Source organism: Halichoerus grypus, chromosome 11, assembly GCF_964656455.1.
Source record: "Halichoerus grypus chromosome 11, mHalGry1.hap1.1, whole genome shotgun sequence".
Taxonomy (NCBI): domain Eukaryota; kingdom Metazoa; phylum Chordata; class Mammalia; order Carnivora; family Phocidae; genus Halichoerus; species Halichoerus grypus.
Window position 1 is genome coordinate 64,432,985 of NC_135722.1, and position 27,599 is coordinate 64,460,583.

General features: G+C 38.0%; 2 long non-coding RNA genes across 7 annotated transcripts in view; both read left to right on the forward strand.

The window, feature by feature from the left end:
• Window positions 1-7,036: 7,036 nt before the first annotated feature.
• LOC118529351 (uncharacterized) overlaps window positions 7,037-27,599 on the forward strand; it is a 100,435-nt gene continuing 79,872 nt past the window's right edge. For 4 of the 6 annotated variants that reach the window (XR_013442509.1, XR_013442507.1, XR_013442508.1 and 1 more), the window contains exons 1-2: window positions 7,037-7,374; window positions 24,040-24,140. This is a non-coding gene — a long non-coding RNA (uncharacterized LOC118529351). The remainder of the gene's footprint in view (window positions 7,375-24,039; window positions 24,141-27,599) is intronic. The other 2 variants (XR_013442506.1, XR_013442505.1) reach the window with 2 other exon arrangements.
• LOC144379533 (uncharacterized) lies at window positions 13,623-16,276 on the forward strand. Its single transcript, XR_013442691.1, has 2 exons — window positions 13,623-13,981; window positions 15,418-16,276. It is a non-coding gene; the product is annotated as an uncharacterized LOC144379533 (long non-coding RNA).

Consider the following 27,599-nt stretch of genomic DNA (forward strand, 5'->3'; position numbering starts at 1 on the left):
TGCCTTCAGCTCAGGTCATGATCCAGGGTCCTGGGATCGAGTCCCGCATTGGGCTCCCTGCTAGGCGGGGAGCCTGCTTCTCCCTCTGCCTCTGCCTCTCTCTCTCTGACTTTCATGAATAAATAAATAAAACATTAAAAAAAAAAGAAGACTTTGTGGTGCTTCTTATAAAAAAAAAAGTTTCAGGGCGCCTGGGTGGCTCAGTTGGTTAAGCGACTGCCTTCAGCTCAGGTCATGATCCTGGAGTCCCGGGATCGAGTCCCACATCGGGCTCCCTGCTCAGCGGGAGGTCTGCTTCTCCCTCTGACCCTCTTCCCGCTCGTGCTCTCTGTCTCTCATTCTCTCTCTCTCAAATAAATAAATAAAATCTTTAAAAAAATAAAAATAAAAAAGTTTCATATGGCCTTTAATATCCACTGCTTCTCTTAGCATGCTGAAAAATGAAATAATCAGGGTGACCTCCAGGTTCTCTCATATATAAGATGCTCTCTTACTTTCTTTAACTTATTCCTGCCACATTTTCTTTTCTTTTGGGTATATTAATTTTATAATTTCAATATGACTTACAATGTATTTGGACCTTATATACCTGTTGAAAAATGATGTGTAGTTTTTAAGTTTCATCCTTCCCTTAAAAAGGAAGATTAACCAAACCTTGACCCTGAATCATCATCAAAAACCGTTAATTATGGAGCAGAATAAAAATACGATACCTGAGCTATTAAGATATCTGGGGTCCATTCTTTGTAATCTAAAGAGGCTGAATCAAGTACAAACATATTAGAACATGCAACACTGAACTAAAATAAGAACAAATGAACTAAAATAACGTTAATGTTAATGTTAAAATTAGGATATTGAGTTTTGGTTGATATATCAATAACATGAAGGAGATTTAGTAATTCATTTAAGGCAATGGGGGAAGAACTGGATTTGGAGTTAGACACACTTAGGTTCAAAACTCTGGACAAATTATTCAGTTTCCTCATATATAAAACAGGGATAATAGTACCTATTTTAAAGATTTCTTATCAGGATTAAAATAATGTACATAAAAAACTAATACAATGTTTGACATACAATAAATGTTGTCACTCAATAAATAAAATCATTCAACATTTATTCAGAATTCACTATGGGCAAAGCACTCTGCTAGATTCCCAGGATACAGAGGTCACTTAGACAAAATATTAACAGAATGTATTAAGTAATGTGATAGAGATATACATAGAGTACTATAAGAACAGGAAAAAAGGACATCTAGTTCTTCCTGGAGGGATCAATGAAGGTTTCTCAGGGGCAGTGACACATAAAAGTCTTAAAGGATGATTAGGAATTGTGAGGGAATCAGTTGTGAGGAATTGTGTGAGAAGTTATTCTAAGCAGAGGAAAAATCGCATATGCAAAAAAAAAGGAGTCATTTGAGGACTGCAAATAGTTTGTTGCTGTTGTTGTTTTTAAGTAGGCTCCACACCCAGCAGGGAGCCCAATGCAGGGCTTGAACTCACAACCCAGAGATCAAGACCTGCGCTGAGATCAAGAGTTGGACTGGACGCTTAACCGACTGAGCCACCCAGACACCCCGACTGCAAATACAATACGACTGCAACTAGTTTTATGGTACGTGTGAGGTTATTTATTCATTCGATCAGCAAGTAATTATCGAGCACTTTTTATGCCAGATAGTGTACTAGGTCCTGAAAACACATCAGTGAACAAAACAGAAAAGTCTTCTGCCTTCTGGAATGGTACGTACATTCAAGAGGGCATATAATAAACAGATAAATATGAAACAAATACAGGGAGTGAAGAGTGCTATGAAAAAAATTTAAGCAGGGTAAAAGAATCAAGAATGACAGAGGACTTTAAATTGGATGACAAGGGAAAGTTTTTCTAAGGAGATGACATGTGACTTGAGTGGATTGTGGGAGTCAGCAAGGCAAATATTGGGGAGAATATCATTTGGCAGAAAAGGAACAATAAGTACAATGGCTCTCAGGCAGGAACAAGATTAACTTGTTTGCAGAACAGCAAGGCCAGTGTAGCCAGAGAAAGAGTGAAGAAGGGAAAGAGAACTAGGAGATGAGCTCAGAGATGTGGCCAGATCATGAGGGGCATGTTAAAGACTCTGGAAAATATCTAGAGGTAGATGTACCATGAGAATGGACAGCTAGCCCTAGATCTTTGGAGCAAGCTGATGACTGCATGAAGTAGGCTGTTTCCCACCAACACCACTGGAACAAGAATCCACTGATTACCATGTTCTTCTACATATGCATATCTCCTTGGCTTTCATCTTTATCCTCTTGGCTATTTTCTTTCCCCTCTTCTGGATCAAGGTCCTAGATTATTGATGGACACAGTTTTCCTTTACTAAATACATAATATTCCCAAGACCTGTATCCTTGAAAATTACTGGACATAGGACTAATTCTTCATTCACTGGTAAGGTTGAGCAAACCCTACCCAAATTAAAGGAAAAAAAAAACTTGATTATATAAGGACGATTATGTTACATGTCCAGCTGTTTTTATTTCCAGTATAGTTAATGTACAGTGTTATATTAGTTTCAGATGTAACAATATAGTGATACAACAATTCTGTATCCGTTGTCCAGTTTTTAAAATCTAGGAATGTATTTTTGAAATGCCTTGCAAACTCCCATGATTTTTGTCTTAGTGTCTGTCTGCATTGCAGTTACCAGGTATATGATCTTTCGAGTCTTAAATGCTGCTGCACAGCCACTGCTGCACTAGATGATTTACAAATGATTATCCAACAAAAAAGAACAAGAAGGCCTGATACTTATAGAGGTTAATAAGACTACCATGAAAATGTCAATACATAACTGCAACTTATTCAATAGCCATGCAGATCTGAATTGATTATGTTCCCAGAAAAATAATATTCTTTCTTCCAGCATAGGCTAAAGAATGACCAAAAGACTGGGGGGGGGGGGGATACTGAGAAATGAAGCAAAAAGTAAAATGATCAACTGTACTATTGATACGCAACACAAACAATTCAAACTCTTACTGTTTTAACAGGAGCTTTAGACTCATATGTTACAAGACCACAAACTATTTAACTGTAACTCTGCGCAGACTCCTATATTCTAGTAATTCACTTAGTTTACAAATTCTTATGAAATCCTTGCCCATGCTAATAACATCCAATATAAAGGCACCCTATGATTAATACCAGTCCCCTCCCAAATCCTATAAGTATCTTTCCCTAACTACCCCATTTTGAGACATTACTGAGACTGTGTTACTGGGATGCTTCCCCTTATCAGCAACTTCAACAAATCCAGATTTTTATGATTAATAGGTTTTCAGTAGTGCCATGTTTCAGTCTGTCTTTGGGTGAGCTTGTGCCCATGGATTGTGAAATTTACCAGTGCTTTTCAGTTGTTGTTGTTGTTGTATTTTATTGAAGTGTAGTTAGCACATAATGTTACATTAGTTACTATGTACTATATGTACAACATAGTGCTTCTACAACTCTATTTTAATGCTATGCCCGCCACAAGTTGTAGCTACCATCCTACCATCTGTCACCATACCATGCTATTACATTACCTTTGACTATATTCCCTATGCTGTACCTTTCATCCCTGTGACTTATACATCCCATAACTGGAAATCCTGTACCTCCCATTCCCCTTCACCCATCTTGCCCATCCCCCCACCTCCTGCCCTCTGGCAGCCACCAGTTTGTTCTCTGTATTTAGAGAGGGTCTTTTTCTTTTGTTTGTTTGTTCATTTGTTTTGTTTTTTAGATTCCACATGTAAGTGAAATCATATGGTATTTGTCTTTCTCCGTCTGACTTATTCCACTTGGCGTAATGCCCTCTAGGTCCAGCCATGTCATCACAAATGGCATGATTTCATTCTTTTTTATGGCTGACTAATATTTTATTGTGTATATATACCATGTCTTCTTTATTCATCTGTCGATGGACACTTTGGTTGTTTCAATATCTTGGCTATTATAAATGATGCTGCAGTAAACTTAGGAGTGCATATATTTTTTCGAATTAGTATATTCACTTTTTACCCAGTATTGAAATTATTGGATTGTGTGGTATTTCTATTTTTAATTTTTTGAGGAACCTCCATTCTGTCTCCCACAGTGGCTGCACCAGTTTGCATTCCCACCAACAGTGCACAAGGGTTCCCTTTTCTCTACATCCTTACTAACCCTTGTTATTCTTGTCTTTTTTATACTAGCCATTCTGACTAGCCATTCACTGCAAATGATATCTTGTGGTTTTGATTTGTATTTCCCTGATGATTAGTAATATCGAGCATCTTTTCATGTGTCTAGCCATCTGTATGTATGTCTTCTTTGGAAAAATGACTTTTCAGGTCCTCTGCCCATTTTTTAATCAGATTATTTGGTTTTTTTTGGTGTTAAATTGCATAAATTCTTTATATATTAGATTTTAATCCCTTATCAGATATATCATTTGCAAATATCTTTTTCCATTCAGTAGGTTGCTTCTTAGTTTTGTTTTTTTGGGGGAGGGGTTGTTGTTGTTTTTCTTGCTTAGGTGGGACAGGGTAGACAGAGGGGGCTGAGTTGTCTTTTTTTTTCTCCCAGGTAGTTTAGCCTCTGATAAAATTGCAGCAGATTAGACTCTGGTAAAGTAGTTTCTCCTGAGGGTAGTCCTTGTTAAGAAGAACAGAATGCTCTGGCATATATTGAAAGGGTTCCTTTCCCCTCCTCTTGCTAGAAACACCAAGGGAATTTTCTCTGGTATTCACTAAGATGTCATGGTAGTGCTCCCATAGATAGAACTAACAAAAGTGTGGGAACCTCCCCATACCTTGTCCACATTGAGCCTCCAGCAATTTGTCAATTACAGTTTAGGTTTCCACACCCTGGGACTGGTTCCTGTGATGGTTTCTGCTTGTGGGTTGTGCCCTTGTAAGTTGTGATTCTCTGTGTTCACCTGTCTGTCTCGCCAGTTTGTGGGGGGGGAGCAATGATTTGTCCTGTAACCTCACTTTTCAGACAGATCTAAAAAGAGTTGATTTTTCAGTTTGCCCAGGTTTCTACTTGTTGTTACATTGGAGTGGTGCTATGGGACAAGAAACCAGAAGACTGGACATACTGCTTTGGGGTGCTCAGGAGACACCCAAATGGAGCTATCCAGTATACCAAAGGATATTAATATGGCTTTCGATAAGCTAGAGGTACAGATCCAAATAATATGAGTGTTTAAGTAGTTGACAAATCATGGAGTATATGAAGTTAACCTGGGAGTAAGCTCCCAAGACTGAGACAGAATCCTGGGGAATTCTAACATTAAAGAGGCAGCATACAATTTTGAAAGAGCACTGAAGATATAGTCACTCTCTGATAAAATTAAGTTTTCACAGATACCTTGTTATTGCTCATATAAATTTATCAAAGTTCATTACCTTTTATTCTTTTACACCCACACCTCCCACACCCCAATTAACTAAAGCAATTATATTACATAATCTGCTCATCCTGGGGCAATAGTTAACATGGAGACTTTTCAAAAGTAGAATAAAATATTTCAAACTACCTTTTAAATAAGGTTTTATAGAGTGTTCTATATCTTCTGTTTAAAAATCTCACTTTAAAGCAAAGATATTTTATTCCAATTGGCAGTCCAGAGAAAGTTTTGAGTACCAAATTCTAAACCTCCAAAAGTAGGATTAAAATCTTAGATACTGAAAGACTCCAAGAACCAGTTGCATTTCTGCATGCTACAGTAAAATGAAGGCAGGAGGGACACATCTGCCAAACTTTATATTATAATTAAATCACTTTGTACTGACATAGCTTTATTTTAGAGGAGAATGTTTGTGGGGATTTTTAATCAGATAAAAATAGGGCTGCTGTTTTCTCTATACCAATTAACATAGTTGACATTTAGCCAGACCTGCCCTGGACACAGCAGGGGATGTACAGTTTGTCCTGATTCTGTGGGAAATGAAAAATGCAGTACTTGGCACAAGAAAAAATATGTGAACCCAAAAAATGTTGTCAAATATAGCAAGTCAAATTAAGAAAATTGATTTACTGAAGGGCAGTCTATGCTTTCTAGAAAACAAAGGAGAGAGGAAGACTCTCTGGATGACTCAAAAACATGATGGACCTTGAGTTTAACATAAATACTATATGCTAATGACTAAGCATATTTGGTTAAAGACATTTTTCTACAACTCAATTAAATATGCAGTATTTCTTACCATGAGTTGAAGAAAGAAACTGCTAGTGGCTCATACACAGCATATAAAGACATGTTAAAAAATTTTGCACAGTAAGTCTGCTTAGATGACATCTAATCAAATTCTTTCATTTATGGATGAGGAAAATTGGTCCCAGGGATGTTAAATTACTTTCATAAAATAACACTGATACATTGCCCTCACAGATCCTTTGGTTCTCAAAAACTTTATGGGAACATCACAGCTATCGTAACATTTCAAATAACCAGAGTGCTTGAAGAATAGTTTATTCTAGTTCATTGAAACTTATGATTAACTAATGATGTGAAAGAAAAGTGGTTTTTATTTATAATTTCTTAAAAATTGATCTAAGGTATTTTACCTCATAGTTCCAGCTTTATAAGTAGTAGGTTGAAACCAGAAAATGGCTGATACTGGATAATTACTTACTCACAAAAACAGCAAATTTCATATGGCTCAGCCTAAAATATGAAAGTAAACTGAACTGAATATTTTAATAACTTGTAATAACTCAAGTTCATCACTGTGAAGAGCATTTTATATAGTTAAGTGTTATGGCTTCAAATATACATGGTTCAGGTAACTGTGTAGAAAATATTCTGGCTCCCTATATACCTTGAAAAATTTGTGACCTGTGATAGCCAGCTTCCAAGATGGACTTCAGTGATCCTCACCTCCTGGTTTTTGTGCCCTTGTATAATCCCCTTTCACAATGAATAAGAATGACCTGTATAACCAATAGACTATTGGGGAAATGATGGTGTGTGACTTCTCAGGCTAAATCATAAAAATATTGAAGCTTCCACTTTACTCTCTCTTGGCTCTCTCACACTGGCAGAAGTCAGCCACCATGTTATGAAAACACTCAAATTCCAATAGAGAGGTCCACGTGGCAAAGAACTTAGGCCTTTTGCCACCAGCCTGCATTAACTTGCCAGCCTTGTGAGTGGGCCATCTTGGAAGCAGATCCTCTGTCTGGCACCACAGCCAAGCCTTCAGAAGCCCTGACCAACATCTTGATTGCAACCTCAGGAGAGACCCTGAGCCAGAACTACCCAGCTAATCTGTTCCCGAATTCCTGACGCACAGAAACTGCGTGAGATGTTGTTTTAAAGTCTCTACATCGGGGCGCCTGGGTGGCTCAGTAAGTAGAGCGTCTGCCTTCAGCTCGGGTCCTGGAATTGAGTTCCATGTTGGGCTCCCTGCTCAGCGGGGAGCCTGCTTCTCCCTCTGCCTGCCACTCTCCCTGCTTGTGCTCTCTCTCTCTTTTTTTTTTAAAGATTTTATTTATTTATTTGACAGAGAGAGACACAGCGAGAGAGGGAACACAAGCAGGGGGAGTGGGAGAGCTTGGTGGGAAGCTGCTTCTCCCTCTCCCACTCCCCCTGCTTGTGTTCCTGCTCTCGCTATCTCTCTCTCTGTCAAATAAATAAATAAAATCTTAAAAAAAAAAAAAAGTTACATATCAAGCTCTCAAACTTTTGGTGAAAAAGTACATCCTATCCTTCTACCTTGACAGATATTTTTTTCTTTTCTGAATTTCACTTTCATATTTTCTATTTCTGCCTTGGCCTTAACTTGTACTCATTCTTAATGCTCTAAAAGATTAAAAAACAAATGTAATTACATTCAAAGTATTCAAATTGTGAATATATTTTCCACCAAAAAATGAAAGAAAATATAAGGAACTAAAAAATTACAATTATTTTTGGGTGAAGGTGGTCAGAAGTACAAACTTCTAGTTGTAAGATACGTAAGTTCTGGGGATATCATATACAGCATGGTGACTATAGTTAATAATACTGTATTGTATATTTTGAAAGTTACTAAGAGAGTAGATCTTAAAAGTTTTTATCACAAGAAAAATAAATTTGTAACTATGTGAGGTAATGGATGCTAACTAAATTCATTGTGGTAATCATTTCACAGTATGTACATATATCAAACCATTATGTTGTATACCTTAAACATAGGCAATGTTATATACCAATTATATCTCAATAAAACTGGAATAAAATTATTTTATATGTTTAAAAATGACTTCTCGGGGTGCCTGGGTGGCTCAGTCAGTTAAGCGGCTGCCTTCGGCTCAGGTCATGATCCCAGGGTCCTGGGATTGAGCCCCGCGCTGGGCTCCCTGCTCAGTGGAGAGTCTGCTTCTCCCTCTCCCTCTGCCTGCCTCTCTGCCTACTTGTGCTCTCTCTCTCTCTCTCTCTGTCAAATAAATAAATAAAATCTTAAAAAAAAAAAGAGAGACTTCTCTAAAGAGTTCAAAATTGAATTCTTAAATTCAATTCTTAAAATTGAAAAGGAAAAAATAAATAATTATTGAATATCAAAATTTTAACTCAAAATTATAGAAAAAATTTAAAATTTACTTTCATCTATTTAAATTTTCTTAAATATTTTATTTATTTATTTTAGAGAGAATGTAAACAGAGGGGAAGGGGCAGAGGGAGAGGAGGAGAGAGAGAATCTCAAGCCGACTCCACGCTGAGCACAGAACTTGACGCAGGGCTCAGTCTCACAACCCTGAGATCATTACCTGAGCTGAAATCAAGAATCGGATGCTTAACTGACTGAGCCACCCAGGCACTCCTCTATTTAAATATTTTAATAAAATTAAAACTATTCTTGATTCTGGGGCGCCTGGGTGGCTCAGTTGGTTAAGCAACTGCCTTCGGCTCAGGTCATGATCCTGGAGTCCCGGGATCGAGTCCCGCATTGGACTCCCTGCTCAGCAGGGAGTCTGCTTCTCCCTCTGATCCTACCCCTCTCATGCTCTCTGTCTCCCATTCTCTCTCTCAGATAAATAAATAAAAAATCTTTAAAAAGAAAAAAAAAAAAAACTATTCTTGATTCTTGCATTGACTGTCTAGTGGCCAATGGGAAGAATTGATATCATGCTTCATGTATATTATGTCTAGCCTACATATGCACACATTCAAGAGCAATATGAAATATTTTATATTGCAGAATGTCCCTAAGCAATCACGTTTAATTACTGCAAATAATGTACTAACTCATGAGTACTTCTGGAAACACAAAATATGAAGAAAAGCAAGAAAATGGATGCTGGATGCAATGAAAAATGATACTGCACTATGTAAAAATCTCTTGCACTCATGCTCTCTAAAAGGAAGGAAATGAAAAATTATTCTTTTCTCCTCTCTAGCTGCTTCTGCTATTCAAATCCACCCAAATAGCTGGTGTTCATCTCCAAATTTGGTGGCAGTACAATCCATAAGACTTCATAGCATTTAGACACAGTTGCTTTTTCACTCAAGGACATAGGACAAGAGATGTAAAGAAGCATTTCCCTGAGGCCTGAATGCGGTTAAGCATGAAACTGGATGTTTAAGGACACATGTGCCAGTGCTAAGCACCAGATCTCAAGTGCCAGAGGTGCCCATATGCTATGTGTTTCTGATTTGTGGGGCCTTCTAAAACACGGGGCTTAAGGCAGGGCCATCTTGCCTGGGTGGCAGGGTTGGTTGTACTACTGTGCCAAAAGTCAATCACTAAATGTCAGAAAGTTCTTTCTAGTCCCATATAGGATTCATGGGTTAAAGAATTAAGTTATTTTTAGTGACACAGTATACAGACTCTGGAGACAGTGACTAGATTCACATCCCAACTTTGCTACTTAGTTGTAAGTCACCTTGGGCAAGTTATGTAACCTTTCTATGCCTTGGTTTAAAAAACACCCATCTCACTGAGTAAAGTGAGTGAATATACAGGTGAGAGAATATATAGTGAATATATTTTCCATCAAAAAAATGTAAAGTAGGGGCACCTGGGTGGCTCAGTCGGTTAAGCATCTCTCTTGGGCTCAGGTCATGATCTCAGGGTCCTGGGATCGAACCCCGCATCAGGCTCCCCACTCAGCAGGGAGTCTGCATGTCCCTCTCCCTCTGCCCCTCTCCCCACTTGTGCTCTATTTCTCACGCACTCTCTCTCTCAAATAAATAAATAAGCTCTTTTTTTAAAAATGTAAAGTAAATATAAAAGATATTTTGCAATGTAAAACAACTCATATTACTCTTAAATGTGTGCATATGTTGGCTAGACAAAGATATATATATCTTTATATATAAAATTATGTGCATCCTTCAAAGCATTTTGTAGAACCAATTCACTCTTGGAAACAGTGTAATAATTAATAATAATTATAATAATTACAACCAGCTTTGAGTGCCTTTTATGGCCAAGCACAGCATTTACATTATATCATTTAATCTTCAGAACAATCCTGAGACATCCTCCATTTTCAGAGGAAGAAACTGAAATTAAGAAAGATTAAGTGATCTGCTCAAGGGCACAGGTAATAAGTGACGGGACTGAACTTCAAATGGATGTTTTCTGAGTGCTAAACCTAAGCTCTTTTCATTTTGTTCTTGGTGGACCAACCATGTCTCTTAATCCCAAATTCTTAATTCTAAGATCATAGAGTACAATGGTACTGTTATTGGTAAGGATGAAAATTACAAATAACTTGCCACCACCAAACTTTGAGCTCTTTAAGGACACAGGTTGTTTTATTGAGCTCAGCATAATGCCTGGAACATTGTAAACATTCAATAAATGTTTGTCAAACCAATAATGATTAATCTGGGGCCAAAAACAGGCTAGGGAAGTTAATATAATATCTTGTTAATTAACTGTAAAATAGATTCACTGAGACAACTACAGTACTCCCTCTACTTCATGTAACAAAATTTTATATGATTAACTAATATTTTTGAAAGTTTAGTCATCTCAATACCCTTATATCTTATTTTGACATTTTTAACCATGGCATCTGGTTGACTCTTCCATGAATCTTTTTGAAATGAAGACTCAGTTTATTCAAATTTATCTGGCTTCCATTATTATTCCCATGGTCCTTGCCAGAAAACAAATTACGGAATGTTTGAAGATGTTTTCCTTGTTTAGATTTTAACTGCATGGGGCTTTTTTTCTCAGAAAATTCTCATGGGACACACAGGTTCATACCAGCCTGGAATATGGTTATTTGGCCCATCTACCATTTTCAATAACATTTAAATTTAGGTTGTATATTTAGGGATATGATGGTGATGCTATAGAGTTTTATCCTGAGTTTCAGTTCTTTTGGGGTTCCACAAGGAGCAACCTGCATCTAGTACTGAACCACATTTTAAGATGCATTTCCCAGCAAATTGTAGGGAGAAAATATGAACTCCATCAAGTTCACCTCTCTTGTACCAGACGAGAAGCATCAGCTATTTATTTATACTTTAGTCCAGATTGGGAAGATAAGGCGATTTTAGGCAAACTCATATAACCTAAGCCCAAGTGGTTGGCAGTCGTGGTAGAGAAAGAAGACTTGTATCAGACACAATCCCAAATATCCATTCCCTCATCCTTGCTTGGTGAAGGAACCTTGATATTAGCTCAGTTTATAGCCACCCTGAAAACAAAAAACCTTCCCTTGCGGTTGCTTATGTCCATGTGATTAAATTCTGTCTGGTGAGATGTTAGCAGGATTGTCCTTTGAGATCTCCTTAAGGGGAGATCTTGCAGCCTTCTTCATCTCTATCTACTTCATTTGGGCTGAAAATCAAATGTGATGGCTGAAGCTCCAGCAGTAATTCTGGGCCACTAGGTAGAAGCCACATACTGAGGGTAGGAGAGTAACAAGGTAAAGAGTCTGTGTCCTTGATGATTATAAATCTGCCTTACCAACCCTGGACTGTTTACTTCCAGATTTCACTTATGAAAGACAGAAATGAATTTATATCTCATTTAAGCCACTGTTAATTGTAGCTTTCTGTCTTTCTCACTTCTACCTCATCCCAACAGAGGGGATCTATTAAAGTCCTCATAGGTTGTTCTCTCTTGGGCAAAGTAAAGAGAAGGATCTGACCTTATCTCCATGCTCATCTTCTTTTTCTACTCCCAACACCAAATATGATCCTATTTCCATCTGACCTGTCGAAGCCAAAGGCACCTAAACAACTTCTATAAGAAAAGGGAACTTGTTAATTAACCCTAGCATGTGAATACAGTAGCAGTTTCTCAGATAATATGCCTATATTCTCCAAGATGGCCTAATTAAATACACTGGGTTTTGTTCTGTGAAATTGGTTTAAATGATTTTCCTGCACTTTATACAGTTCATTAATTATATACCTTTAAGGGCCCTAAAACCTTTTCCTAGAGTACCAAGAAAGGTAAAGTAGCCAAATGTGACTTTTAACCTCAAACTTCAAACTGCTTTATCTATTACACTGAAAAGTACTGCATAGCTGTTTTCCCAGAAAGCCTAGGTTTTTTTTTAATCTTCCCTCATTTTTATAGTCTAATCTCTAACATATTTCAATCTATTGTTATATATTGAGTCCTATGTTATAAGGTTTAAATTCATTTCCTTTTAAGTTTTCCTTTTACCCTTGAAAAGATACTTTACATTTTCAATAGTGAATAATTATTAGTGAGGTAAGAGTAGAGGATGGGAGGAGAAAAGAAAATGAAAGAAAAAATCAGACTTTAACACAGAAGAAAATTTATCTAGGTGCACATTAAACTTTTGGCTAGGTCAGTTCTTATGGAATACCAAAAGATTTTTAACCAGCGGGAACAAAGGCTTGACAAAACCAAAAGGCAGGTTTCCTTATGATCTAATAAGATAATTTTGTCTTCATAATTAGCAAATTGATGTTACTAAAATAACACATGGAAAAGTATGCTCAGATGATCCCCCAATGGGAACAATGTGCATGATTCAGACTGTGAGCAATGACAGCATAGGACGACTTTGGGGAAATGCACACAATTGCCAAATCATATCCTCAGGCACCAGACTGCGTGAGTCCTCTACCCACTACCGATTCCTGTCTCTAAGATATGTTGACACATTTATTTGTCATGTGTCTTTCTTCAGTCTGTATGGTGGTGTAATTCTTTAGTCTGCATGGTGGTGTAATACTGAGGTGGTATAAGTACTGAGTTCAAGGTCAGAAGACTTGAGCTGTAGGCCAGGCTCTCACACTTATGGGCTTGTGCATGCCACTTGACCTTCCCCAGTGTCGATTTCCTCATCTGTAAATTAGGGTTCATAATACCTGTACTACTTGCCTCCAAGTCTGTTGTGAAAATCAAATGACATATATGTATTAGTGTTTTGTAAACTATAAAAATTAAGCATTCTCCTACTGCATGTTTTTCTACCTATGCCTTCTACTTATGATATTTCTTCTACTGAAAATTTTTTTTTAAATTAAGAGCCAATCTAGATCTTCTAGTGGCCTCTCTCAAGAGCAAATCCCTTGTCCTCTTGAGACTCTTTATCTGTAAATGAGAGGTTGGACTAGATTGATAGGTCAAAATGTTATTTAGCAGGAGAATATTTTTTTAAATAAACTTATTCAGAAGATCAGCATGTAAAATGAACAAAAGCAAGGTTGCTCTTAGTTGAGATGGTTGAAGCTGGAATGAGAATTCAGAGTCCTGCCTAATTAGACATCCACCAAAACACACACACTCTATCCCATTCAGGCAGCCCCTGAGGTCCCTTACAACAAGCCTTAGATCCTCCCATTCTAACCTTCTGTAATATTGATGTTATGATCCCAGACCTATGTTTTATGATTCTTCAAGCAAAAGTCACTCTACCGTAAAGGAGTAGAGCAAAGCTGGAGGATGGTATGGATGGACAGATGCCCAGACATCTGAACTCTTGTTAGCTGACCAACAAATTTGTTGAAATGCAGCCAAGTCAGTCTAATCATGTGAGTACCAAACTCCTTGAGTTGGAAGATGTCTTTAAGAAGCTACGTGAAATATCTCAACAGTGCTCATGGAGCAGAGAACTCTGCCGAAACTATAAAAGTAAATACTGAATGGGCAATTCTCCAATTTGTTCACCGCTAAATATACAGCAACGCTGCAGTCTCTTTGACACTGTTTTCAGTAAGAATGACTCAGAGATGAAGAAGCCACTTGTAACAAAGCAACTAATGCAATGCCGTTTCTCAATGCCCCCAAACAAGTGAGATATGGAGGTTGGCTTCAGTATACACAGATCATATAATCACAGAATGTCCGACCTGGAAATAATGTTAGAGAATAACCAGTCTATTTTACAAATGACAGATGTGAAATCCAGAAAGACTGTGAGCTGCCCAAGTTTAAGAATTCATTCAAGCTTCATTAAGTAAACATTAGCTGAGTACTGAGTACTGAGTATTAACTGAGTATTAACTGAGGAAAAGTCCTGCAAACTAAGCATACGTAGCATGGTATTTACTCCAACTTTTGAAGAAGTTGCCATGAAGGTCAAAGTCATGAAAAATTCCATTAGCTGCTAGCATACTTTTCAACCTACTTAAGCAAGAAAGGGAGATTTTATTTTATTTTATTTTTTTTTTTAAAGATTTTTTTTTATTTATTTATTTGACAGAGAGAGACACAGCGAGAGAGGAAATACAAGCAGGGGGAACGGGAGAGGGAGAAGCAGGCTTCCCGCGGAGCAGGGAGCCCGATGCGGGGCTCGATCCCAGGACCCTGGGATCATGACCTGAGCCGAAGGCAGACGCTTAATGACTGAGCCACCCAGGCGCCCCGAAAGGGAGATTTTAGTTAGCTGTCTTCATGCGCTTATTATTTTTCTTTAGCATATAAAATACTGAAGAAATATATAAGATTTCAAAGATCTATGCCATCATCCAGAAAGAACAACAAAAACAGAAACAAACAAAAAACTATGGCCATACCTTACAAAATCTCATTTCTTCATTCTTAGTAAGATTCTAACATGAAATTTTTTGCATTCCCGCTCATTGTCTTTTCTAAACTGCTTTGTGGTTTTCAACTACAGCAAAGTAAAATCAGCACATATGCTGAAAGAGAAAACTTTAGGGAACAACATCAATCAACCTACATTTATTTGAGAAAAGTCTAACACTAGTAGACTTGAGGTCAGGCATCTTTACAAAGAATCCATCATCTATCCATCCATTTATCCATTCATTCATCTAAGACGCATTTACTGAGTACCTTCTACATGAATACCACGATATGAGGAACTATGTAGAATACTAAAAAAATAGAACGGTGTTTCTCAACATGTAGTTTGAGGACCTGCCTGCAACAGAATCATCTGGAGAAATTGCTAAAAATGTAAGTTGCTAGAACCCGCTAATATAGATTTTCTTTATTGGTTTAGTTCCCCGTAGCAGGCAACAAAAACCAGCTGGTGCTCCCTTCGACAAAGAAGGAACTGCCTGGAAGGATGTCAGGGATTCACATAATTGACCAGAAATTGGAACTGAGGGAGCTTCAGAGGAACCACAACAAAAATCATAACACAGGAACAATGTGGTCCTCACACTGACTCTGTTACGATTTCCAGTTCTAACTTTGTTGTTGTCTTACTGCTCTCGACTGAAATTTCTGAAATAGAGTCTCCAAATGATCGTGCCTCGGGCCCAGGCCCAGGTGACACTCCCTAAAACTGTACACAAAGGGAGATTCTTCTAAAGGGAAATTAGGATGAAAATGAGAAGTGGGGTTAAAACTAACAAATGCCTGGTTACCTATTAAATCAGAATTTCTAAGGGTGAGACTGGGGGCAGAGGGTTACATTTTTTAAACAAGCTCTCAGATAATTATGAAGTATTCTGAAGTCTGACAAACTCCGATGTAAAGATAGAGTCTGTACCCCAAAACAGATTTAAATCAAAGTGAAAAGCAAAAACATCTTATTTATGAAACTGAAGAATAATTCCAAGTTCCTGATCAAATGTCATCTCCCTGTGGATGTTGCCGCCATCTCTATCCCTTGCCCTCAACAGTCATCCATTCAATCAACAATGAGCATCTTTATAAAAAGGGATAGTGTGTTTATTACAATAGAAAGTAAGTATACACATATTTTTATGGAAAAAAAGGTGTGTAAACAGCAAGTTTGGAAGACTACATATCAAAACGTAAACAGTGGAAAAGAAAGAATAATTCCAAAGAAAATATAAACAGATTCATGACAGTTATATAGAATAGATGTACTTGATATAAAAGACAGAAAATAAAGATAAATGTTACTGAAATCCTTTATTTCAAATTCTTATGTATACGTTCTATGTTTTCCTAATCCAACTCATTGGGACTATAATTGATCATTGTTAGTGACCATGTTCAGACTTTCAGATGGCTGGTAGTTTCAGACTTTTGAGAAACACTGCATGTCACATTTTCTTAAATTATAGAAATTTTCATCATTTTCACTTACTGTATGTCAAATGAAGAGAAATGGTCACCAATCAGCTCCTGTAATGCAGCTAATGAAGTAATATGTTTATATTTACTCATTCCAAACAACATTTGAGGATCTTCCACATGTACAGTTTTATCCTAGGAACTATGTTGTAGGAAAAAAAAATGTAGAAGGGTACTAGCTAAAGAAAAAAGATAATTTTAATAGGAAACGACTAAAGAATCATGTGAAAGCAACTTATAAACAAATACATGATGGTATAATCTAGATTCTAGATAGTCTCTAATGTCTGGTTTAACCTCCCTAAAGCATGTTCATCTCAAACTAACCAGTGGATGAGAACAAAATAAACCATCAGCACTTTTTGTGTTATATTCATATGTGGTAGGCATAGACATAAAATAGAAGACTTGCAGGCAGTTCTGAAATAGAGTGTCAACCACTGTGTGGTAGCTGTGGCCCAGGGCAACCAAGAAGAGCCCGGCTCCTTTTAACAGGAAAGTGTCTACCAGTCACCACCAACTGCCATGGCCCTAGATGGTCACAGGGCTCAGAGACAAAACTGAGAACAGTGAACCAACAGAGCAGTTAGTGGCTCTGTTCAGGACTCGGTAAATGTTCCTTGTAGAATCGTTCTTCATTTGGAAAGAGCTGCTGCTCTTCTTACTTCTCCAACCCTCCCCTCACCATTTCCTCCGCATCTTCTCCCTCCTCTGGGCCCCTGCCGCACACAACCAGAACACCAGAAGAGGATAGGCACCATGCACAATGTCGTCTTTGAATGAAGTATTAAATGTATATCTGGATGCCAAAGACTTAAAAATACATTGCAAAACATAACCTAAAATGTGCATTTAGCTAGAGGCCCATCCAAAAAAAAAGAAAGAATAAAAAGTAATCTGGGTTCAAGCAAGCAGGGATGTTTGTGCTGTTTTTATGCATAATATTTCAAGCTTTGCCTCTATGAAGCTTCGATGTACTAAAAGCATATTAAAATGCAGGTAGCTGGTTAACTCACAAGTCAAGTCTTGTAAGTGTAGACCATTATGATTACAACATTTAATAATATCGTAGTAAACATTTATGTAGTGCTGTACATTACTAAAGTGCTTAAAATTAAGGCGCCTGGGTGGCTCAGTTGGTTAAGCGACTGCCTTCGGCTCAGGTCATGATCCTGGAGTCCCGGGATCGAGTCCCGCATCGGGCTCCCTGCTCAGCGGGGAGTCTGCTTCTCCCTCTGACCCTCCCCCCTCTCATGCTCTCTCTATCTCATTCTCTCTCTCAAATAAATAAATAAAATCTTTAAAAAAAAAAAGTGCTTAAAATTAGTCAAAGTCAAAAGCAGTATCATTTTTATTCACTAATGAAAATGAAGTTTGACTGTTTTGTGGAACCTACAGAGAAAAAGACAGATGGACTAGAAGTTTAAATATTTGATGTAAATTTCACTTAAAATACTCAGCTGTGTAATTTAACTGGAGCATAGTGAAGCTCTACACATTAAAAAAATCAAATTATTAAAATAATGTTATTTTATTTCAAATGTTGCTTATCATTACAGAACGTAACAGACACTGATAGTCTATATCAGTGTTTCTATAACTTTTCAGATAATATGAATCACAAGGAATGTTTGTAAAAAGTACAATTCCTTAGCTCTCAAGGCTTGGAGTTTCTGATTCATCAAGTCTGGAATGAGACCAGGGAAATTGTATTTGTAACCAGTACCATAAGAAATTCTTATTATCAGGGAACATCAGGAAACAGTAGTTTCTGTGAACTGGTATCCAACTCCAGGACCCCATAGAAACTTGGAACATACAAACTTTATAATCATTCAAACTTTACTTGTATAATTAATCCATCAGGCACTGGGCTTAAGACATTCCACTCTCTTTTGATCCTCATAGCATTCCATAAGATACCCATTTCCAGGATCAAACTCTGAAAAGCTGAATAACTAGATCAAAAGAAAAACGGAAAAATTAGACCAAAATCACAAAGCCGGGTCTACCTGGCTCCCTAGCCAATGCCTAATCAACATGTATTTTCTTCTGCACATTGCCAAATCCTGCATCTCAGAGAAGACAAAAAGGGAGAAGGGGAAAGAAGGAAACAGAATTCTAGTAAGTGCACTTAAGCTTTTCAAGAGATTATTGAATATACATAGTGTATTATTAAAAAGTTAAATCCACCTTAAATTCTCCAGTTGAAATGTAAAATTATTAAAAATTATTAAAATTTATTTTAAAATTGTTCTAAATTATGTAAAATTGTTAAAAATTACATTCTCCAGTTGAAATGTAAAATTGTTAAAAAGAATCATGTCCCAGGGGAAGACCAAAGGGAGTAGATGGTCATAAAATAAATCAAAGATTATAGTTGATTTCTATATTAGTGTTAAGGTAGATATTTTGTTAGGAAGCGTAGAGCCCCTTCTGGTTGAGGAAGTAGAAGAAAGAGTAAGTAGGTCATGATACATAGGGGGATCTGGTGTATTATTTCTCTGAAGTTGGCAATTTAAACGATAAGGAGAACATTCTTTTCTGGTGGGTGCAACTCTTAATCTTGACTGAAGGAATTAAGGCAAAAGTAACGTACAGTCCGTACCTCCAACCTTTGTTTTGCAATAGTGATGCTGAGAAGGGAGATTCTCCAAAGTCTCTCGGTAAACAAGCCTAGTTATGAGAATCAGGTTATCTTGTACAAGTGCAAGAAATAATTGACCTGAGTTGAGCTAACTTTCAGAGAACACAAGCTGAGTTGAGCTAGTTTTTGTACAGAACACAGCTCTAATGTTACCTTGAAAGGCCCAGCAAACAAAACCTTCAGGCCTTTGATGTAGAAATGGGACAGATAGCTCATGACAAGAAACGGTAGACTCTGTCAGCAAATTGTTATTGAAATTAATGCCCCTCCCATTTTTAGTTTGTGGTATTGGTCTGAATGTAGACAATGGTGATTATTTTTCAGTTTTGTTATAGGATGGGACTACTTCCTTGGCTTTCAAAAATTCTACTTCCTTGGTTCCTTTGTTTCAATGTATCACAGTTATTTCTGCTTTAAGGTTAGGAGAGGTGACCTTGGGAATAGATGTGGGGGTGGAGGGTATTTATAGCTTAAGGGAGAACACAGTATAGATGAACTTAGCTCAGGGGAGCTTCGAAAAAAGTAACAGACCCATCAACCAGTAAGAGGACAGTTATAGGCATGAGTCTATATAATGAGGTGGCCATTATAAAAGAATCTGATAAGCTGAAAGGGCCTGGCATAAAGCAACATCAAAAACCATTTTAATTCTAGTCTTTCTTATATAGATGGGATAGGCCAGAAATTAACAGCTTTGTGTTAGAAAAGCAAAATGATAGGGGTGCCTGGGTGGCTCAGTCAGTTAGGCATCTAACTCTTGATTTCTGCTCAGGCCATGATCTCAGGGTCATGAGATCGAGTCCTGCATTGGGCTCCGGGCGCAGCATGTAGTCTGCTTGGGATTCTCTCTCTCCTTCTCCCTCTGTCCCTCCCCGCACTCGCATATGCACGTGCACTCCCTCTCTCTGTCTCTCAAATAAATAAATAAATAAAATCTTTAAAAATAAAGAAAAGCAAAATGATATCCCAGGGGAGATATTTAAACACTAGGGCAGGGAGATTAACCTAACCTAGGGCAGGTTTTTACCCCCAAAGCACACTTTACATATGAGGAAGCATCCTAGTGATTATAAATTATTTTAATGTTTTATCTCTATTGAATTTATTTTATTTACACTTAATTTTTTAGCTGAAAATAAGTTTTGAAGACCTGAATGTATAAAGTAAGAAGGTTGAAGAAAAGGCCTAATTGTCAAAGGCAGAAAGCTCTTTTACAAAAATAGAATAATGATTAATAAATCATTACTGAATTTAGTAGTGTTAATAACAGAGTGAATAATAATGATTCTTCTAGGAATTGACTGCCTTAATACTTTATGTGTCTGAGATCGGGGGCTAAATCCCCTGTTCTTAAAGATCCTCACAATTCTAAGAACTATAAATTTATGAACCAGAATCTGAAGGAGAAGAAAAATAAACCCTTTTCTCCTTAGTATGTCTATGCCTAAGAAACATTTTCAAACCAGATTGTATTATTTCTTCATACCATGCCATATTCTGTCTACATGCCAAGTGGAAAATGTAGTTGGAAATGTTTTTTGGCCAAATATAACTCTGTTCTGGGAAACTACTTCCTTTACCAACCACAGCTATTCAGACACATCTTAGAATGTAGTATAGGTATCCAAGGAATACCCACCATGGTCCCTTAAGCCCCTGAATTAACTTCTTAGAAAAAATTGCAAATTGATGACTGAGGCATCTGGGACTGGCATTGGTGTCTGGCTTTTTTCGTGCATACCTCTAACCTAGCCAACAATTTGATTGTGCATTGTGAGAGAGGACAAGCAAGTCGTCCTTTTAGACATTTCCACATGACTGTTTCATAGGTCTATCATACTTAACTTTCCAAAATCAAAGCCAATTGCCCCAAAAATGTTCTACCTGCAGTCTTTCCTGTCTCAGTAAATGGCACCACCATACACCCAAAAGTTCTTATCCTGCTTTACCTCACTCCCCAAATCCAATTTATGAACAAATTCTGGAAATTCTGAACAAATTATTCTGAAAGAAATCCTCCATTTCACCATCATTACGATTATTATCCTGCTCCAAGCCACGATCATCATGCATCTGGACTACTGTAAAAGCCTCCTGTTTTCACTGTTCTTTTTCTATACTCCACCTTCTAGCCAGAAGACAGAATCAGCTTTTTATTTTTTTATTTTGATTTTTTAAATTTTATTATGTTATGTTAGTCACCATACATCATTAGTTTTTGATGTGGTGATCCACGATCCATTATTTTCGTATAACACCCAGAGCTCCATGCAGTACGTGCCCTCCTTAATACCCATCACTGGGCTAACCCAGCCCCCCCAACCTCCCCTCTAAAACCCTGTTTGTTTCTCAGAGTCCATAGTCTCTCATGGTTCATCTCTCCCTCTAAACCCTGCCCCCTCATTTTTCCCTTCCTTCTCCTAATGTCCTCCATGCTATTCCTTATGTTCCACAAATAAGTGAAACCATATGATAATTGACTTTCTCTGCTTGACTTATTTCACTTAGCATAATCTCCTCCAGTCCCATCCATGTTGATGTAAAAGTTGGGTGTTCATCCTTTCTGATGGCTGAGTAATATTCCATTGTATATACGGACCACATCTTCTTTATCCATTCATCTGTTGAAGGGCATCTCGGCTCTTTCCACAGTTTGGCTATTGCGGACATTGCTGCTATGAACACTGGGGTGCATATGGCCCTTCTTTTCACTGCATCTGTGTCTTTGGGGTAAATACCCAGGAGTGCAATTGCTGGGTCATAGGGTAGCTCTATTTTTAAATTTTTGAGGCACCTCCACACTGTTTTCCAAAGTGGCTGTACCAACTTGCATTCCCACCAACAGTGTAAGAGGGTTCCCCTTTCTCCACAACCTCTCCAACATTTGTTGTTTCTTTCCCTGTCCATTTTTGCCATTCTAACTGGTGTAAGGTGGTATCTCAATGTGGTTTTGATTTGAATTTCCCTGATGGCTAATGATGATGAACATTTTTTCATGTGTCTGTTAGCCATTTGTATGTCTTCTTCAGAGAAGTGTCTTTTCATATCTTCTGCCCACTTTTTGACTTGATTATTTGTTTCTTGGGTGTTGAGTTTGAGAAGTTCTTTATAGATCTTGGATACCAGCCCTTTATCTGTAGTGTCATTTGCAAATATCTTCTCCCATTCTGTGGGTTGCCTCTTTGTTTTGTTGACTGTTTCCTTTGCTGTGCAGAAGCTTTTTATCTTGATGAAGTCCCAAAAGTTCATTTTTGCTTTTGTTTCACTAGCTTTTGGAGATGTATCTTGAAAGAAGTTGCTGTGGCCGATGTCAAAGAGGTTACTGCCTATGTTCTCCTCTAGGATTTTGATGGATTCCTGTCTCACATTGAGGTCTTTCATCCACTTTGAGTTTATCTTTGTGTATGGTGTTAGAGAATGGTCGAGTTTCATTCTTCTGCATGTGGTTGTCCAATTTTCCCAGCACCATTTATTGAAGAGACTGTCTTTTTTCCATTACATGTTTTTCCCTGCTTTGTCAAAGATTATTTGACCATAGAGTTGAGGGTCCATATATGGGTTCTCTATTCTGTTCCATTGGTCTATATGTCTGTTTTTGTGCCAGTACCATGCTGTCTTGGTGATCACGGCTTTGTAATATAGCTTGAAATCGGGCAACGTGATGCCCCCAGCTTTGTTTTTCTTTTTCAACATTTCCTTGGCGATTTGGGGTCTTTTCTGATTCCATGCAAATTTTAGGATTGTTTGTTCCAGCACTTTGAAAAATGTCATTGGAATAATCTGGATGGCATTGAAGGTATAGATTGCTCTGGGTAGCATAGACATTTTAACAATGTTTATTCTTCCAATCCATGAGCATGGAATATTTCAGAATCAGCTTTTTAAAAACATAAATCTCTTCCTGGCTTAATCCAACCCTGTCCATGCCTCCCACTGTAACTGGAACATAGCCAGTAGTCTTGCCATACCCTGCAAGAGCCTATATGGTCTGGCCTCTGCTTACGTCTACAATCTCACCTCCTACCTCTCAACCCTTTGTTCAATTTACCCTAACTAAATTGTCATTTCCTCTCTCCGATGGACCTGTACACCATGCTACTTTTCACTCAATGCCCTTGGATTGCTGTTTCCTTTTGCTGATATGCTTTTCCCCAGGCCTTCTTATAGATGTCTCCTCCCAATTTAGGTCTCAGCTCAGTTATTAGCTCCTCAGAAAAGCCTTCCCACCTTTTCTCTCCCTATTCATTAGATTTGGGGGAGAGTTCTGATTTTTTTTTTTTTTAATCAATGTGCATCTATTAGTTTGATTTGTAAATTAAGGTAAAAATAAATGTATAAATAAACAAAAACGCTTCTCTAATCACCGTATATCACTTTGTTTTGCTTTCTTCATTGCAATCATCATTATCTCAAATTAATTTTCTTTATTTATGTGTTTTCTTGTTTATTGTGTGTTTCCCACTGTAATTTAAGCTCCATGAGAGAGGAGATTTGTTTCAATGAGGCATGTCTGCCATGTCAGCCAGTGTATCCCAGTGCCTACAAGGCCTTTTTGTACATTGTAGACTCTCAATAAATATTTGTTAAATGAGTAGATTTCAGTTGCCCAAAAGAGGTTGTTTCCTTTGGCTGAGAATGGTCTTGTGCATTCATTTGAAAAGAGTGTTTAGTGAAATATTTTGCCCAAGTTGGGTTCCGTTTGCATATTAAGATACTACTGCCAATACCCGTGCACATGGAATGGTTCCTTGACACAAATGAGAAAGTTCAACATACATGCAAAGCTTGTAGCAAAGATGGCAAATAGATTGATATCTATATCTATTTCAGCATGTCAATGGAAAGGTTCACATCAAAGTGAAAATTGAAAAGCAAATTTAATGTTGATTTGGATCTGATAGCTAATATCTGAGTTCTGCTTTCTAGGCAATTGTGAACCTTGTGGAGTTGCTGATGCTGGAGGTGAAACCAGAATATGAGCCTACTCTAAACTGATTTGCAGCACAGTAAGAATGGAAGAATAAGAGGTAAGGATAGCTGCCTAGACACACCAAATAGGATACAAAGTTATGAGGACATGGTTATAACAAGTTATTTAGAATCAGGGCTTTGAAAAATAAGAGTTCTCATTGATTGAATGCCTACTGTATGCCCGGTCATTGTCTAGAATCTTTACAGAAACAGCGTAGGTAGGTACTGTTTCCCTATAGCTATGTAAAAACAAGAGCAATAACTTAAACTAGATTTTTCAAATCCCAAAACTGACATACTGTCCACTGCCCCACACGGTCTTCTTCTGATGATGCACTCCATTTATTTCTGTGACTCCTGGCACAAGTTTAGAGCCTGGCACAGCATCCTCATGGAATCATGCATAGCTGGACAGTAAATGCCTCTGCTGCCCGCAGAGGGGGCACCTAAATGTCCAAGCTGAGCTGGGTCCAAGGTTTGCTGACTAAGCAGGTTTCAAGTCTTGTGCTCACTCCTCTTCCTCCTCCCTTTCTTTCCCAGCAACCCCTGTAGCTCACCTCTGCTTCTGTCCACTGGGGAAAGCATCTTCCAGGTACTAATAAGAAAAATACTCTGGCCATAGTGTGAGGGGAAGAGGCAGCTCAGCAAAATCACTGCTGAGAACCTGGGCAGACTTAGGCAGTGTGATCTGAAGAGCTGAAGTGTGCAGCCTACAGAGAGAAAAAATGGGGTAGAATGCAAAATTGAAGAGGATGCGCTTAAGAGGAAAATCTTCCTGACAGAGATGAATTAGTTATGGGACTAACTCCCCAAGGTAAGGGATGTGGCTCCATTCCCTAACTCATGAGCAGAAGACATGCTAGAGAGGACAAGCAGGAGATGGGGGGGGGAGGGGGGAGACATCAATGACTAATAGGTGCTTTCCACCTTTGAGTTTTATGAAGATGAATGGAGCACTTTTGAACGGAGGAATAAAAATAATGATAATAAAAATGAAGAGATAGAGCTGACTAAGGCACTGCAAAGACAAAGAGGAATAGAGACTTTGGGCCCTCATGATGAGTGAGAAAAATCATTTCTTCCAACTGGGAGATAGAGAGGCAAGTGGTTCCAAGTTTTGAATTCAGAGTTCAGGTTCTGCCACTTGCCCATGATATGAACCTGAGCAAATTACTTAGCCTTTCTAAGTTACAAAATAGGAATAATACCCCATTTTATTGGTTATCTGTCACAATAAAATAAGGATAACATCATTGCAGAGGATTCTTATAAATTGAGATAATTCATGTAAAATTCAGTGTCTAGCATGTAGTAAGCACTCATTGAATGACAACAAGTATTAATGGGTCATAGCTTTATGCAGAGGGGGAATATAGCCAGGTCCTGTTATCAAGGTCAGATTATGGGAACAATTTTTCCCTTTAAACTTAACGATGGTGCCTCCTTGGTTTAATTATTTGCTGTGTCGATAGCTCGCACCTTCTCTACTGACTTAGCTTTCAGCTCTCAGAGAAGATGAAGCTGAAGTATGATAGATACCACCCCTACTCGTAGGCAAGCTTGCCAAAGAACAGCTCAACCCATGTTGACTCTGCATCATTCTGAAGATAAAACCATCTCCCCATGGAAGGGTGTTGTGCACAGAAGATAATACTAACGACATTATACATTTATGCAATCTTTTACAGTTTACAAAGCACTCTTACTTGGGAAAGGTTACTATTTCTATTTTGTTTTTCAAGATTATTTATTTGAGAGAGACAGGGTGTGGGGCAGACGGAGAGGGAGAGAGAGTCTTAAGCAGACTCTGTGCTGAGCGCGGAGCCTGATGTGGGCTCAGTCTCACGACCCTGAGATCACAACCTGAGTGGAAACCAAGAGTCGGACGCTTAACCGACTTCGCCACTCAGGCGCCCCTACTATTTCTATTTTATAGATGAGGAGACAGAAACTTAGAGAGGTGAAGCTACTTGATTAAAGTGACATAGATAATTGGTGGGTGGAGCACAGGTCCACACCCAGCTCCTCCAGACTTCCAGTCTGGAGCTCTTTTATACCACAAGATGCCATAGGGGATGGGAGCAGGTAGCAGATTAGAAAGCTAGTTGCTTCCAATCATAAAAACATTGAATTTTAGAACAGAAAGTAACTTTCAGATTACATAATGGTTTTTAGACTGTATCCAAGGAATCCTGTAGGAGGTGGGGAAAACCAAGGAGGAGGTAGTATTGTATGCATCTCAGTTTTTATCAATTAATTTTATAACATTACAATGTATTTTCAATGAATGTCTATGTCATTAAGAGTTTCCTTTAAAAAGAATGAAGTTCGAAAACTCCTGATCTAGTTCAACTGCTTCATCTCTCCAGGAATGATACTGAGGCCCAGTCTGGTTAAGTAAGTTGTCCAAATCTCATAACTAGTTAGAAGCAGAATGAGGAATAACGCTGAATCCTCATTACCTGCATATTTTATGCTGTAAATGTCCTCATTCTCCAAATATTTTCCTCTGATTAACTCAAGCAAGTCATTTAAATCATCAAGAAGAAATAAGCCCTGAGGTTAGTCTCTCCTAATGACTCACTCTGGGACCTTGATCAGTCCACTGATCTCTGAACCTTTGGCTTTTCCGTAAGTAATATGGGATGATCATTCCTGTCTGGGCAGCTCTCAGTGGGGGTGTTGTGATGACTGTAAAAAAGAACATGTGGACTTTCACAGGGTTTTTCCAGGGAAGGAGACTCAGCAAGTTCAATATGTTATTTACAAATGCCCACCAAGGATGTTATTGCTTCCAAGGTGATCTCTACAATTTATCATCCCTATGTATTTGTTGTCCTTCATTTGAGAAGGCAATGTAGTTCATCTTTGTAACCATGTCAAGGTTTATGAAATAGCCTCAAAAACTTCTTAGCACATTGGCTTTCTGAGAGGACTATGACTTCTTACTACTTGCAGGTGGTAAATCTTTTAAGGTTAAACTCCTTTCATTGTAGACATGTTATAAAGGAAACTATCACAACTGAGTTCTAGCAAACATGGGGGACCTAGAGCTAGATGAGATCAAAGGACTTACGTGCAAGTTACAGAGTTTAGAACCCTCCCACCTAACTGGCAGTTTTTCCTTCTTCAACAGGAATACTAAGAAAATACTATCACTGACCTTCAGGCTGACCTTGAAAGCAGCCTAATGTACTTACGATCTTGGCTAAGCTCTTTATTTCTTTGAGCTTGTTTTCTCACTTACAAAAGGCAGATATGGCCTTCCCTTTCCACCTCATAGGGCCATCAAGGATCAAAAGAGAGAAAAGAGGGTGGCGAGTTTTTAAAACTGTGGAGTGTATGCTAACTAAAAGGATTGTCATTTTTAAAAATGTGTAAAATATGACAATTACTTGTAATGTGCATTTCAACTAAATCCTCTCAGTTTGTTAGAAATACCTACTTTGGAATATCAACTACTCACAATGAAGAAAGATGTTTCAAAGTATGCTGATGTCTATACAGAACGTAAA